This window comes from Dermacentor variabilis, chromosome 7 (genome assembly GCF_050947875.1).
Source record: "Dermacentor variabilis isolate Ectoservices chromosome 7, ASM5094787v1, whole genome shotgun sequence".
Lineage (NCBI taxonomy): Eukaryota > Metazoa > Arthropoda > Arachnida > Ixodida > Ixodidae > Dermacentor > Dermacentor variabilis.
In genome coordinates, this window is record NC_134574.1 from 16671410 (window position 1) to 16687910 (window position 16501).

Here is a 16501-nt window from a genome sequence, read left to right on the forward strand (position 1 = left end):
TCAGAAGACACTTCTTGAAGCAAGCCAGCTTGGTGCCTTTATACAAATGCTGCTTAGTCACTAAAAGTTGTAGCATAACATGTTTGAGGAAAATCGATTAGAACATTGATGCTTTAATGCAGTGCTGCTGTCGTGCTTAACACTGCACTGTAAGTCAATTAGAACGCAGTATTTTCTCATTCCAGTTACAGTGGAATCTTGTTAATCCCAGTGGTTCTGAGGCACCACAATGCATTATTGCTGTAAGAATTTTGCAAAGCCTTTGCCAGTAGGCAGTGAGCTGTCATGCTCATTTCAAAATGCCTTTGTCTTCTTCACAACCTTGTGTTATACTGTGAGATGTGGATCCTTCAAATATTACAGGAACTTGCATAGCTTGTGTACAGGATACAACATTTCCTGGGAGTGTTCTCAGCCTAGGTTGTGAAAGACTGCTTTAAACTCATGGGGAAACTGAGAGTGACAAGAGGCATTATTTTGTTGAGGTAAGCAATCCTTAAGCTAAAACAAGAGGCAGTATGCATGATTGGAACTGAACTTTCATATTGAGTGGGTAATCCTCGAGCAGCACTAGCGCGATGCTTAGATCTCTGTGCTTCGTGCAGTTCCTTTTCTTTGCCTTGTTGTTGCCACATTGTTTCACTTCCCTGCATTCGTGTCATTGACTCCTGCTAAGCTTGTGCAATTTTTCCTCCATGCAAGCATGGACTGATTTATCATCTGTTTGGGAAACAGTCATAGTTTGTCCAGTGACCCACTGGGCTATGTGAATAATGTACACTATGATGCCATTTCAGACTTTTCAGTCATCATGATGTCGATGGCACTGTCTACAAAACTATCACCACTGGATTGCCCTTCTTCAGCGGGCAAGGCAGCAGCAGCACCAATAGGTGTGGTACCATGATAATGCTTACTGCATATGTTCTGACCGTCCCTTCATTGCTTCACAGCTTCATTGCCCACATAGTCGGTGCCTTAATTTTATTCCTACATATGCCCAGGTGGTGTCCCAATCCTGTAGCCCTCTGGTGAGTTGGGATATTGAGATGAACCATCGCCCTATTAGACCAACTAAAAGTCCACAGGATAAAAATTGTAATCTTGGTCCCCCACTTGATTAATGGCTAGCGTCATGACTATTGTAGTGTTGATAGCTCAGATATGTTGAAATAATTTTTGCTCTTCAAAATGAGAAAGCACATGGCATTGCTGAACTGTGGCTGTTCGTCAACTCTTGATATTAAACAATAGAAAATCTTCTTACCGCCCTCAAATAGTTTGTGCGCGGTTTACAAGCTGGAACATACATTCAACAAACTTTCTCCTCAAAACTTAATAACCGCTTCTCAGAATTACAATATTGAAAATTGTTCATGGCAGAACAGCTTTTTTTGCATCATTTTGTGGAGTCTTGATAATAGCAATCCCTTGCTATTGAAAGTTGTAACATTCTTTTCATTAACATTGAAGTTCGAATGCTTTCAAGTCCTCTTAAATAAAAAAAATAGGAGGCTTGGGACATTGTGATGTAGGGCCTATCCAGACATATTTAAACTGCTGGAATAAGAAGTTAACATTCACGAATGTTGGTACTGAGAAAAAGGTACCGAGTTCGATTTATTTAAGCAGTGGTTCATACACACCTCTAACACCACCCCAGGAGGAGCCAGACACTGCCAAATTTTTTCCAATATACCCCCCCCCCTCCTTACTTTCTCCCGCACGCAAGAGGTATTCGCCAAATGCCGTTAGGTCGGAAGAGACAAAATAGAAAGGTGTCTTTTTGCGCCTCTTGTTCATCGAGCAATGTTTAAGAAAAAATGAGGACATACAAGGCACTGTTTCCAACAAAATTTTTTATCCAAGAAAACCAATATACAGTAAACTACCACTTGAATGTCACTTAAACAAATTATTCAGCAGTACGAACTTTTTTATATCCCCCATCGAAAGCCCATTCAACCCAATGCAAAGGCCTTTCAGTTTAACAAAATTCAGTGCAGCGGCATTTCAGTTCTGTGACCATATTCTGCTACATCATCATCATCATCATCATCATGATTTTTATTTTCACCACTGGATACAAGGTGAAAAAGGGAGAGCCGGGAAAAAAGCCGAAATCTCTTCGGCTTTACAAAGTTCCGGTCTCCCAGAAAGGCACGGAAGCGGCTGGTGTAGCAATACAATTACGCATAAAGTGTGGATATAAGAGTTTTTTAAACGCAAATACATATAGAAATTTTCATGTTATTACATGGAAACTAGTTGTAATACAGTTGTGTCAAATGACTCCCAGTATACAATTATAATCTGTTATCTTGCATATTATTATTTAACACAGACTCAGTTGCATATATCATAGTGGACTTGGAAGCACCGAACGAGCACGGATGCTGATCAAATATTTTCTGATCGCACAGATCGTGCTGTCGAGGACCAGATTCGTCGACGCAGGGTCTGAGCATGCGCTGCATCAGGCCTATCTACTGCTACCTCCGGCTGTCTGACCTGCTGGCTTCATCGGACGAAACAAGTCGCAGGAAGCTGTACCACGTGCACTGCACTGGGACCACCTGACCAGCACGGGTACGTCGACGGAGACATCGTGGCACCCAGATAAAAGCAGCAGCCTTTTCGACGTTCCCTTCAGTGGACTTGGAAGCACCGAACGAGCACGGATGCTGATCAAATTTTTTCTGATCGCAGAGGTTAGTGACCAGCATTTAGTCTCTTCAATTACAGACAACGACGTAACGTCAACGGTGCTCCCAAGTCCACAATGCTGTGTTGCTATTTTGCGGGATTGTTTTAATGTTGTCCGCTTAATGTTACTAACATCCGGAGACGAACAAAATCCAGGCTCTGACTCTGATTCAGATGAATGTTCGCAGCGGGAACTAATGAAACGCATTCTAAGAGAACAAAAAGAAACGAACAAAACACCGAAACAACTGTCTTCAAATATCAAGCACGTGGAGAGAATAGTTGCAGATTTGCAAGAAAGAATGACAGTTATTGAGAATGAAAGGGGATTATGGAAAGAATGCGAAGACAAGATAGTACACTGCGAAGAATCTTGTAAATCTACCATGACGCAAGTAAAATTTCTGGCATCAAAGGTCAATGATTTAGAAAATAGGAGTAGACGGAATAACCTAGTAATTTATGGATTAAGAGAGAGCTCTGATGAAGATGTTAAAACACTTGAAGAAGTGCGAGACGGTATAATTAAGAAGATCCTAGGAATAGAAATTACCTCAATAGAACGAGTTCACAGAATCGGTACAAAGCAAAGCCAAAGGACACGCCCCGTTATTATCAGGCTATTCAACTTCGCTGAGAAAAACAAAATATTATCAAGCTGCTTCAAGCAGAAAAACACCCAGATTTCAATATTCGAAGATTTCTCAAAGAAAGTATGCGACACACGTGCTAAATTATGGTGTTCTGCAGTAAGTGACAAGGCGAAAGGGGCAAAGGTATCTCTGTCATTTGATAAACTAAAAATAAATGGCAAAACCTTTATATGGAATGAGTGTGAGGACAGAAGAATTGAACTATCTAAACCGATAACTTCTGCACACGCTGGCCCAGTAGCTTGAGATGGCACGTGACAACAACGTACGAAATGTATCAGAGTGTTATCACTGAATGCGCGCAGCGTAGTCAATAAGTTCAGCCTATTTGAAAGCATAGTTGCAGCCCATCAACCGCATGTTATAGTCATCACGGAAACCTGGCTTCACGAAAGCGTCCAGGATTCTAAAGTGTTTCCACCTTCTTATCGGCTCATACGGAAAGACAGAGAATCGCGGGGGGGGGGGGGTAGGTGTAGCTGTCGCAATTAAATCTAACATAAAATTCACAGTTTTAAACAGCATACCTGACCATGAAAGCCTATGGTGTAAACTTACATTTAATGGAAAAAGCATATTTCTGGGTGGCGTATACCGACCTCCGAATGCGCCCCCTGAATACCTAGACGTTATGCACGATTACATTGCACAACACACTAATTCACTTTCCAATATTATCATCACAGATGATTTCAATTTACCAGGAATCAATTGGTCTAATCTTTCGCACAACAGCTCTGATGCAAAAAGTGCTGAATCACTATTGTTCATGTCATCTACCTTCTCTCTAGACCAGCTAGTTTCCGAACCGACTAGAATAGCTGGTCCATCATGTTCTGTGCTTGATCTGATGTTCGTAAGCAGTCTATTTCAAAATAAGACGTTAAACGTTGAAAATAGCATTTCGGACCATAAAATGATTGTATTCTCCTGTCTGATTTTAGGAAACCGTGAACGCGTTAGGCCATCGATTGCTGTTATCAGGGATTACTCAAGAGCGGATGACAATGCTATCTCAGAATATTTAAACGCCTGCTTTCTGCAGTTTTCATTACTTCATGACGTAAATGACTTATGGTTACATTTTAAGCATATTGTACACTTTTGTGAAGAAAACTACATTCCCTCCAGAAAGAAAAGAGCGAACAGAGAACATCCTTGGGTATCGCACGAAATAATACATCTAAAACGAAAAATTAAAAGGAAGCGCAGAAAGAAAACCACACATGACCTTGAAGATCTCGTACGCTTATTACGAGATGAGATCCATATGGCCAAGGAGCGTTTTTTCACTGTTACTCTGCCTTCTTACATGACGAATAAACCACAAAAATTCTGGCGCTACCTATCGAGGGAGCGGCACACCGTATCGCAGATTACTGTTTCGAACGAGACGGTTGTTCAGCCTGACATCATAGCAAGCAAATTTAATGAATTTTTTTCAATGTGTATTTAACAGAACTACATTTAACGGCCCCTCTCAACAGTATCAGTTCGAGAATCCAATGCCTGAAATATATATCGACCAACAAGGAATTTTTCGACTCTTACAAAAACTGGATGTAAGGAAACCCTGTGGCCCTGATCTTATATCAGATGCATTTTTGCAAAAACATGCCGTTTGGACGTCAAAATACTTATACGTAATTTACAAGCGATCTTTGAAAACTTCAGTGATACCTGACGACTGGCGAAGGGCCAAAGTAATACCTGTGCACAAATCTGGCTCTAAACTCGACGTAAGCAACTATAGACCTGTTTCATTAACATGTGCATCCAGTAAATTATTCGAACATATTATTTATAAGGCCATAATATTGCACTTAGAGAATAATAACCTACTATACAGCCGGCAACATGGATTCCGTTCAGGTCTAAGTACTATTACTCGGTTAGCTGAGTTAACCCATGATGTAGCTATCGCAATAAATAACAGAAGCCAAATAGATGCCATTTTCTTTGATGTTGTTCCTCATCCATATCTTATTACTAAACTAATTGCCATTGGTGTACACGAGAAAACAGTATCATGGATCAAAAACTATCTCGAAAACAGAAAGCAATGCGTAGCTGTGAATGATATTACGTCTGATTACATCAACGTTTTTTCTCGTGTTCCACAAGGCTCGGTTCTTGCGCCCCTCCTATTTCTGATCTACATCAATGATATTCGTTCATCCGTTCAGCCGCCTATTCAAATGCGCTTATTCGCCGATGATTGCGTAGTGTACGCAACAGTGAATACCAGAGAGGATCAGGTAAAACTAGATGATTCATTAGCTGCTGTACAAAATTGGTGCAACATTTGGGGGATGAAACTTAATGCATCAAAAACTACCAGTATCTCCTTCACTTACAAGAAAAATTCGCTTCAGTTTACATACACAATGAACAATATATCACTAAGAAAATACGAGGAGGTCACATATCTCGGGGTCACTCCTACAACGAAATTAAATTGGGAAACTCATATAGATAACATATATGACAAGGCCCTAGGTAAACTACAATTCTTGAGAAGAAAACTTAGAAACACACCTCCTAGTGTTAAATTAAATGCATACAGAACCATCATTAGAGTATGCTGACATTATTTGGGCCCCGCACCAGAAGTATTTAACCGAGAAACTAGAATGCATACAGAACTTAGCATTGAGGTTTATATATTCACAATATTCATGTCAAACGAGCATTACGAACCTGCGCGTCAAGGCTAACGTTCAATCACTGGCTCCCCCCCCCCAACGTAGAATGATTTCTAGCTTAAAATTTCTATACTTACCATCGGCTCCTATGGAATACCACAAGCAACATACATTCAAGCGCCATTCCGACTTTCTGCCCGAACCAACCATAATAAATCGATACGACACCATCCCAGCCATAATAACACTCACAAGTACTCTTTATTCCCACACGCCATTTCCCATTGGAACATACTACCCTCTAGAGCCGTAAATTGCCCATCTGCCAACGCAATTATTGACAGTATTGAGAATCTGGAATTCGAATGGTGATATTACCTGTATTTCATATGCAGCCTCTGTAGATGCACTCTTATGGTAAACGCTGTTTCTCCTGCTTCCCGGACGGCTCATTTAAACACTGTATATATTTATTGAGTATGTTCTTTTTTGTGTGTGCTAATGCTCTTTGTTTTGGATACACTAGTTTCACTTTATTCTTTTTTTGTACGGTATTCCATGTTGTAACCACTCCTGCATGGGACCGACGATGGGCTGCAGTATTGTAAAATAAATCGATAAGAATGCAAAAACAATATATCTATACATATATATACATATATACATACACACACGTACATATATAAATATAACAAATTTCACAGAAGTTTACAATAAACACAAGTTACCATCAGGAAACGTTCTTTCATTTAGAAATTATTTTACATACTTGCAAATATATATGTGCATATATGTTAAAGAACATAAAAATAGAACATCTGCATATAGGCTGCTGCTTTCGCGACAGACATCTCGGCAACGTAGCCCAGGGCGTCGTCACATCCTTGAATTTTAACAAACGCGAAGACGCCCTTTGCAGCATCCAGTTTACAACACGAAACCCTGCCACGTGGTTCGGGCACAATCACTGCAGCGGAAACCCGGATTCTAGGAATAGTAGTTAGAAGTGCAAACATATAAACAAAATGAGAATATATGATAAGTTCTGCGGAACTGTTGGAGCAGTTAACAATACACATCTATAAGAACAAATCCAATATTTTAGTTTTGTTTAGAGATAACACATCAACATGTTGTTGGTTAAAATAGTCAAGTAGGGAAGGTAGTGTATCTTTAAGGCATTGGCAGCCATAAATAGTACGTGAGAAAGGGATCTGCCTTGGTGCCTGGTGACGATATGAATACGCACTTCTATTTTGTTGTAGAGTTGGCGGGGCTAGGAATGAATTGAGTTTTCCCAGTATAGCATTTCTATAGCTTAGTAATGTTTTCAATTTATATATGTCACGGGCTTTTATTATTCTGTTTTGTTGGAAAAGCTCTTGCGTATGCTCGAAAAAAGAAACGTTCGCTATCGCCCTAATTGCTTTCTTTTGAAGTGTTTCCAGCATTTGAATATTTTGCGCTGTAGTGTTACCCCATATAAGCGAACAGCAACTGAGGTGTGAATGGAGAAGAGCATGATAAATGAGACGCTTAACTTGAAAAGGCAATGTACTTCAACTGCAATTTAACACACCAACAACTTTTCGTACCTTTGAGCAAACATGACTAACGTGTTTACTCCAGGACATATGCTCTGTGAGTATTAAGCCTAGGGTTTTTATGGATGACGTAATGTTAATTTTATACAGACCCCACACAATATTATCTGGCAATGTAGTAGAACTTCCCAGAGCACGAAAAATAACACACTTTGTTTTGGTTTCATTGAGGATGAGGCCGTTTGCCTTAGACCATGCTCGAAGTCCATAACAAACGGAGCTTGCTATAGGTGTTATTTCTTTTAAATCTTTACCTGTAAAGAAAACAGAGCAATCATCTGCATACGTGACAAATTTACACATATCGCTCACTTCTACAATATCATTAATGTAATAAGGAAAAGTATCCGGCCAAGAATACTACCTTGGGGCACACCCGCTATCAAAGATTTTATCTGCGATCTGTTCTCATTAATTTCAGCAAACTGATATCGGCTTTCCAAATAAGATCAGATAATTTCAAGTTTTATTCCTCGAAAGCCATATTTTTCCAGCTTTGTCAGCAGCACTTTCTGGTTTACCCTATCAAATGCTTTGCTGAAGTCTAAGTATAACCCTAAGTCAGAAATTTGTTGTCAGTGTTCTCTAGAATAAGCTCCTTCTGTATACTTAAAGCAGTTTCCGTAGACCGCTTTTTCTTAAACCCGTGTTGACAGTCGGTTAGCAGGCTATGTTTTTGCGAAAAATCAATACGAAAGTTACCAATTTTTTCGAGTCCCTTTGATAGCACAGGAAGTATAGATACTGGCCGATAATTGCCCATATTATTTTTGTCACCTCCTTTGTGAACTATTACTCTCGCTACCTGCATATTACGCGGGAAAACTCCGGTTGACAGGAAAATATTAAAAATGTGCATTACTGCAGGTGCAAGTAAGTCTATGACGTACTTAATTGGCCTAATTTCTAAATCATCTACGCCTCGACTATGGCTATTTTTCAAGGATGAAAATGTTGTAATCACCTCAGGGATACTAGTAGGCTTTAGGAATAAAGATTCTCTTAATGAAGCGGCACGCATTGTATCTTGAATGTCGTGATCTATGCATCCTACTTTAACAAAAAAAATTGTTAAGACGGTCTGCAAGTTCTGTACCACCTAAAAAAGGGCAATCAATGTTCAACGTATCTGTTTGTGTATCGACTGACTTCCGATTTAGTGCTTCGTCTATTTTTTTACCATACTTTGTCACTTCTGCTATTACCTCCATGGAATTGTTAGTTGAGTTTTCTTCTCTATTAGTTGCAGGTGTGCCTAATACAGTGTTTTCATTTTAACCTACTTATTTGCCTTTCTTCACTCTTATTTCCACTTGAGAGTTTTGAACTTTGAGTGCCTATAACCTATATTAGGAAGTAGCCGCTAGCAACACTTGGGAAGCAGTGTTCTTTATTATTTGAAGCATGAATGACATTGTCATTCACTGAATTTTGTGTGTAGTGCAAAAAGCATCACATGGCAATAATTTCTTTGTTAAACGAACTATAAAAGACAGACTGGCAGAAATTACTGCATATTTCATTTGGGATAAGTAAGTTGAAAACCCTGTATTGTTTTTAGGATGCTTTTCTTCCCAATTAGATGTTTTACTGGAAAATATTTTGCAGCAGAAATTATGTTCCTGTGTCGTTCTTCCAAAAGACAGAGTGAAACTTGTGAGCCCTCTTAGTGTCTGCAAAACTGAATGAATTGGTTTTATGTGTAAGATTAAATTGCCCAAATTATACAGAATTTTTAATGTTAATTATTAAGCTCAAGGATGTAATTACTGCTTTGAAACATTTGTTCTATTCTTCCATATATGTATATGTAAGCTTTCACACAGTGAACACACTAAATTAGAAATATGCCTGCTATCCATGCTTTTTGAGCGTTAAAGGAACTTGCATGCTTTTGCATGTTTAGGAAATTGCCTTTCATTCTGTTTATACGGCATAATTTTCTCACCTATACGAGTAGCTACAGTGTACTGAGGTTGAGTGCCAAGGCAAGGAACCCGGAAGTTTTACGGGAATAACTACCCAAAATTACTGTGGATGGATCTGGCAGTGGGAGCGGTTCAGAAAGTGCACTGAAACTTGGAAATTAACGTTCAGTGTGACCTGCAGCATTCTGGAGTGAGGGTCTGCGGTGGAAGGAAACTATGAAATATGTTAGCAACTAGTCAAACATTGTTTTAACCCCAGTGAGTGCTTTTACTGTTGCATAATGGGAAAGGACAACCAGTGACATCGATGCGAGCCTTCTGACTCTAAAGTTTGCTCTATGCATTCTTCTGTGTCATTTCATCAATGGCAACAGAGCAGGCGCGTACGCAGTAATTTTTTTCGGGGGGGGGCAACCATAGATCTCCTTCCTATGCAAATTAGAGGAAGGGTACCTTTATTATACAAATATGAATAATGCCCACCATTCACCATAAAGACACATAAACCCGAAAAGAGAAATGAAATAAGGTGCATCTCACAGTAAGGCCTGTGAGATGCACCTCTCCTTTACATGGCAAACAAGGAACCACATCAAATGGACTCACGCTGGAAAGAACCGCAGGAAGAACACTGCCAAGAACAAGTAAACAAGTGAAAATGTAAATTAAGGATTTCTCTAGTAGAATACATAGCAACCATGGCACATGAACCGCGCGGGGTTGTGTTACTTAGCCAGTCAATCACAAAAGCAAATAAAATCATCGTCATGTGGCCTTTTCAACAATGCATCGTACTTGATAGATCCGGAGAGTCTGCTGTTCTTGAAGAGCCTTTTCATCGGCGGAAGCAATGAGGTGCGCAACAGACATGGACAAAGTGTATGGAGTCTGAGCATTTCACTCTTCAAAAGTCTGCGGTACAGTTCATTGCACTGCTGAACCCGTTTTACTCATGAAACTTCGCTGCCAACTGCACTGAAACTTGAAAACAAATAGTTGCAGCAAAGCAAGAATTTTATAATTTTCAGTTAAATAAGGAATTAGACTTTCGCCATTATACGTTAATAGGCGAGGGAAAATGTATAAAATTATGCACTAATAATTTTATTTTTGTAGTTACCGCCTTATTTGCCTAAAAGGAAAAGTTTGAAGTATGCATTATTTGTAGCCTCGCAGAGGAACAGTGGCTGGCGGTTATGAGGCCGTGGTCGGGGCTTCGCTGCATACTTAAGTTGCATCCGACTATAGTTTCGTTTTTTAAATTACCTCTAGAAGAATTATGGAGAAATATATAGTTGCGGAACAATCAAATTTCTTTTGGATCCCTCGTTTACTGCTCTACCAAATGCCAAAACTGACTCTTATTGTTATTTGGGAAGTTGTGTAACGATGCGTGGCCACCAGTCCCGTGCAACCGCATAGAGCGCAGGACGCTGCGGTTCTAGACATGCTGCACCCGCCGTGAAAGGTTAGAAAAAAGCCCACATAAGCACAGCAGAGAAGTGGCAACATTAGGCGGTTTGACTGATAACTGTACAAGCGTCATTGAAGACACACGGAATTGTTCTCCACTTCTGGCGGCGTTTACTCTACTTCCTTTTTAAATAAAAAGATGTTTATCCATAATTATTTTCATAAACAATGGTTAAATTTGTTAATGTTCGTTTATTTTCCTCTTTGGCTGTTGTCTTGGCTCTCTCCCTCAGTAGATTGTTTAATTTCTGAGCTCGTTGTGACTCTTGTTTCCAGTTGCCAATTTTGCACGAAAAGTGCTGTACAATTAGCGAAAAACCAGATGGCGTAACGCATGACAGTCACATTACTTATGGGTTTAAGGGTTATTGCAGGGTTTCATGATTGACGCTGTTTCGCATTATTTTATTTGCCACTTTATCTAACCCATATCGCGGGTGTATTGTTCCAGCTCGCCAGCGTTGCGGCGAGTCGCCATGCGAGGAAATAGTGAAGCGAAGGGAAAAGTTAAATGCAATTGGTGTTTTCTCTGACTGCATCTCGTTCCACGAGCATACAGACCAGCTGACTAAGAAATGAATCCCTTTCCTGGTCCATGTATCAGTCTAAACAAAGAAGGTTGAACTAACGAAGCAACAGCGATGCACGTGACTGTTGAATAGATGGTGAAAACTAAAGGTATCTCGAATTCATCGCGCCGGCACCGAGTCTATAAGAAAACTGGCCTTCACACCCCAAGAGATGCCGATAATTACCATCATCCAAAAGGAGTGAAAAAGGCAGCAAAATGACAGCTCAATAGCTGTCAAATCTCAAAATTCATTTGGCGGTGCTTTAGGACTGTGTGAGGAGTGGTGGCGGGGAGGGGGCGGGAAGGGCCCCCACAACCTGGGTTTGTGCCTGCAAGAGAGGAATACTTAATGTGCTGGAACAAGCTTAAATGGAACCTGGCCTTTACACAAGCAAAATAGTCTTGCAAATCACCAGATGGTAATTGCAAAGGCCTGCAGTTACCATGCTGATGGTGCAAAACAAGCTGACAAGAATTAAAATCAGAAGGAGACAAGGTAGCTATGAATCTTGAGAAGCTCTGCTTCCCTCTGTCATCTTTCTAACCCCTATCCCCCATCCCCAGTGTAGGGTAGCAAACCGGAGACTCATATCTGGTTAACCTCACTGCCTTTCCTCTTCATTCTCTCTCTCTCTAGCTCTGCTTATGTTTTTTGTAAGCACTGCAGGTATTTAAATTTTTTTCTCTGGACCTGTGTTATTGCATTTCCTTTATATACCAACAAGCATATGAGCAAATCTTCTTGCAATATTTTCGCTTAAACTTTCTACAATTATTCTTAACATAGTTGCAGTTGGTTATTCAATGAACTGCCAAGATTGTATGACTTTTTATAAGACTCCATTTTATAGAAAGGCATACCTATCGGAAGAGCACATCTTTATGATGGTGGATGGTGACATGCTTAACGGATGCAGGAGAACAGTTCATTACAAATGCGGTGGAGTATGGAATAGTTTTGACAGTCAAGCACTGTTATTGTACATGTCTATAAACTACATTTTACTATATTTCTTTTTCTTTCTTTTTTGCACAAAATGCCTAATGACAATTCACTATTTCAGTAGACTCTGTTTCTATACTGGAGCGCATGGAACTGCTACACTCTTAGATAAGTTTACACCCTTTGGGTTGTATTTTTACCCCAAACAATAATCATCTGTGTCGCCCGTATTTCCTTTCTTTAACACTGCGAGCCCGGTACTTCCTAGTCACGAACGACTTGCGCTTTATAAGCTTGACAAAGCATTCTCGACAGGAAACCGCAGAGTTTTCAAGGGAGTAAATGCAAGCAAGGCAGACGACGATTATCGTTATGGGACAAGATAAGCCGCAAAGGATGTAAACCTTTTTAAGAGAGTAGACCTGTGTCACACGGCCACTTTCGATCTCGATCAAGTCCAATCCGCATCGAAATTCACTACCCCGATGGCTTCGTTCCCGCAAATACCGCAAAGGAGTCATTCACAACCGAGAAATTCTATCCCAATCGAAAGTGTGTCGTACACTCTAAAGGGTGTAACTTTGCCTGAGAGTTTACACTCTAAGAACAGTTTACACCCTTTGGAGTGTATATTTGCCACACAACAGTAATCGTCATCTGTCTTGCCCGCATTTCCTTGAAAACGCTGCGCTCGTTACTTTCCTGTTGGGAATGCTATGTCATGCTGATAACGTGCATGCCGTTCGTTAATGGAAAGTACCGGACTCGCCGCGTTAAAGAAAGGAAATGCGTACAAGACAGATGACGATTATCGTTGTGTGGCAAATATACACCCCAAAGGGTGCAACTGTTTTTAGAGTGTAAGAGTGACGATTATTCACTCTAAGAAAAGTTTACACCCTTTGGAGTGCCCCTACTGCCACACAAAGATAACAGGGTGTCTACCAACCGGGAAAACCGTGAATTCTCAGGGGTTTTGAGTAGTCTTGAAAAAGTCAGGCAAAACTCAGGAAATTTGGGCCTCTATCAGGGAAAATTAGCGCCAATCTTATTTAAAGGGTCGAAAGTCGCGGTAATGCTGGCTCGAGCAACAGACAGGAATCGTAATGAATCGTCTTTGATGCGCTGTCGTCGGCTGGAGGAGTTGCCAGTGTGCAGTCAACGACCGACTTTCCGGATTCCCGATAATTCGGACGGCTTCGCGGCACCGCCACATAACCCATAGAGTCAACGTATCAGAACGTGTGAAATTTCGGACGCAAGAACTCTTCGCCGTCCGATTTTTCGGACGTTTTCCGATGACCGCGGGTCCGAAACGGCAATAATCAAAGGTACCACCGCTGCCATTTTGATTACTTCGCCACCTCGAACCGGCACCCTTGCACATAGATCCGCTGGCAGCCGTTGCCACCACTGCGGCAACGCTAGGCCTAGCTTCTTCGACGTTCGCTATGAAGCTTCTTGCCGTCGGATGCCGAGTTTTTTATTGAAATAATTAGCTGCTGTCAGCAATGGCACTGACTCCGAATTTGTGGTCCTCGTGATTGGCTTAGGAACTTAGAAAATACGGTGCGTTGCATAATGCCGGTTCCAGAAAGTCAGCTTCGCCTCTGTACAGAAATGTTACATGCTGAAGCATACGCAGAAGTATTGCAGTGAAGCATAACAAGCGTGGGAAGGGGCTATTGGCACGGAACACAGTATGCATTCCATAATTATACACGCGTGCACCCTGTATTTCCTGTCACAGTACGAGCGCCGATATGCCTAATATGTGTAGCGACAGGCCTTCAGAGCGTTTTCGAACGTGCCTGTCGCGGTTTGTGCCCCTAAGGACAGTAAATGACACGCATTTATTTTTTTCCAACTGGCCGATTTTTCGAACGTTTTCCCAACCCCTAGGGAGTTCTAAAAATCGGTCGTGTACTGTGCAACTGGCCAAGATGCTTCAAATGGCCCTTGGGGGGAACGAGTGGCAAGAACAGAAATGATGTATGCATTAAGGAATAAACGGGAAAGGAAGCTTGCTGCCGCCGTTTTGAAGAAGTTTGAGCTCAAAAAACAAAATTTTGGCTGATGCCGAGATGCAGGTGTCCCTCATCCAAACCGAAATAAACTCTTTAAAGCAGTGAAACACAACACTCAGGTGTCGTGCGCGGGCTGAGAGTATGTCAGGACAGTTGAGGTTGACTTACGTGCGGTTGAGACAGAATCTCAATTCTGACAGAGTTCGGGCCTCATACCACTGCATGAGCTTGCTATCAGTTGATAGAAATAGCTCATATTCGAATATATTTGCTTCTATGTGCATCTCCTTTTTATTCGTATTTGTGAATGTCCGACTTCGTTTGCAATTTTTTTCGAAGACACTTTATTTGCTGTGCATTTTACTAACCCCTGCCTTCTATTCTCTTTTTGAATAACATAAACACTACTCCTTAGTATTCAAATTGGATTAAGCCGTTTTTTTTTTCATGTGCTTACTAGAGAGTGAATGCATCAAGCGATATGGTTTCAGCCCGTCTTGACATAAAACATAGTTCTGCATCACTCAGGGAAGTGTGCAACGGCACTCAGGGAAAACCTGGAAAACTCAGGGAATTTAGAAATGTCAACTTGGTAGACACCTTGAATAATCATCATCTGCCTTGATGCGCTTTTTTTTCTTTAACGCTGCGAGCCCGGTAACGAACGGCACGCGCGTTATCAGCATGATAGCATTGCCTGTTACTTTCCTGTCGGGAATGCTATGCCATTCTGATAACGCGCATGCCGTTCGTTACTGGAAAGTACCGGGCTCGCCGCGTTAAAGAAAGGAAATGCGGACAAGCAGATGACGATTATCGTTGTGTGGCAAAAGGGTGTAATTATGCTTAAGAGTGTATGCTAGCCACCATACCATTAGTATAAACATATCTTCTCTATAAAAAAAAGTTTAACACAGCGATTTTCGTCTGGCGACAACAACAACAAAAAAAGTCGCTTCCAAAGATTGTGCGCATGTATAGCCAAGCCGATCCATGCCTAAAGCTTCCCAAAATGGCCGACTGCATCGTCGACATCGTTAATACACTCTAATCGTTCACTTGATTTTTCGCTGCATTGGAAATGCAAGCGGTTAATTTCGCCGAATGAAATGTCTCGACGCTTTTCAGCGCCCGTCTCGTGCTTCTGAATAGAGCTTGCGGTATTGGCGTGAACAGACAGGCAATTGGACGTATTTATTCTACAGGTATTGAACATTTACTTATCGATACATCTTGAAGTTAGCCTACAAGCTGTCGTTAAAAGTTCCGTCTTTCAGTAGACCTTGTGCAGCGTACTCTCAGCTCAATGCGAAATTCTTGACTGCGTTCTCGAGTTTTGTTTAACGATAATGAGGAGTTAGATAATGCACAGAGGCAAGGTTTTGTCTCGTCTTGCAGGAGTCCCAGGTGATTCTTCCGCCGCGTACAGTGTCGCAATCGTTACACATCTGAGGAACCAGACTGACGGCGCATAGGTAAAGCCGGCTGCCAGTGCAAGCCACAGTCCCCTACCTTGTCGCTATAAAGAGGAAATTTGTACGTGTACAAAGTGTACGCAACGTTTCTTTGTTTAGTATAATTTGGCAGTGCCTCCAGCAGACAAAATGTGGATCCCGGACTGCTCTTTCGGTTTCGGCTCGGCAATGCCTCCGCGTGGCCGGCGCGTTTAAGAGGAAGCTTTAGCTCGGATGTTCCAATCTAAATACATGTAAACGGAGTCTTCGTTTTTCTCGGCAACCACTGCACCAAATTTGACGAGGTTCGTTACATTTAAAACAAAAGCTTAGAATCTAGAATTTCTGCTGCGTACACAAAAGATTTACGCGAAACAAGCAAAGCGGGGCATGGTGCTTTCAGTGCCCAATTTTTTATTCAACATGTAGTTTTCCATTATAAAGGGGACTGTAATGCGATGTCTTTAAGTAGGGGTTGTCTTCTATTCAGAGTCGAC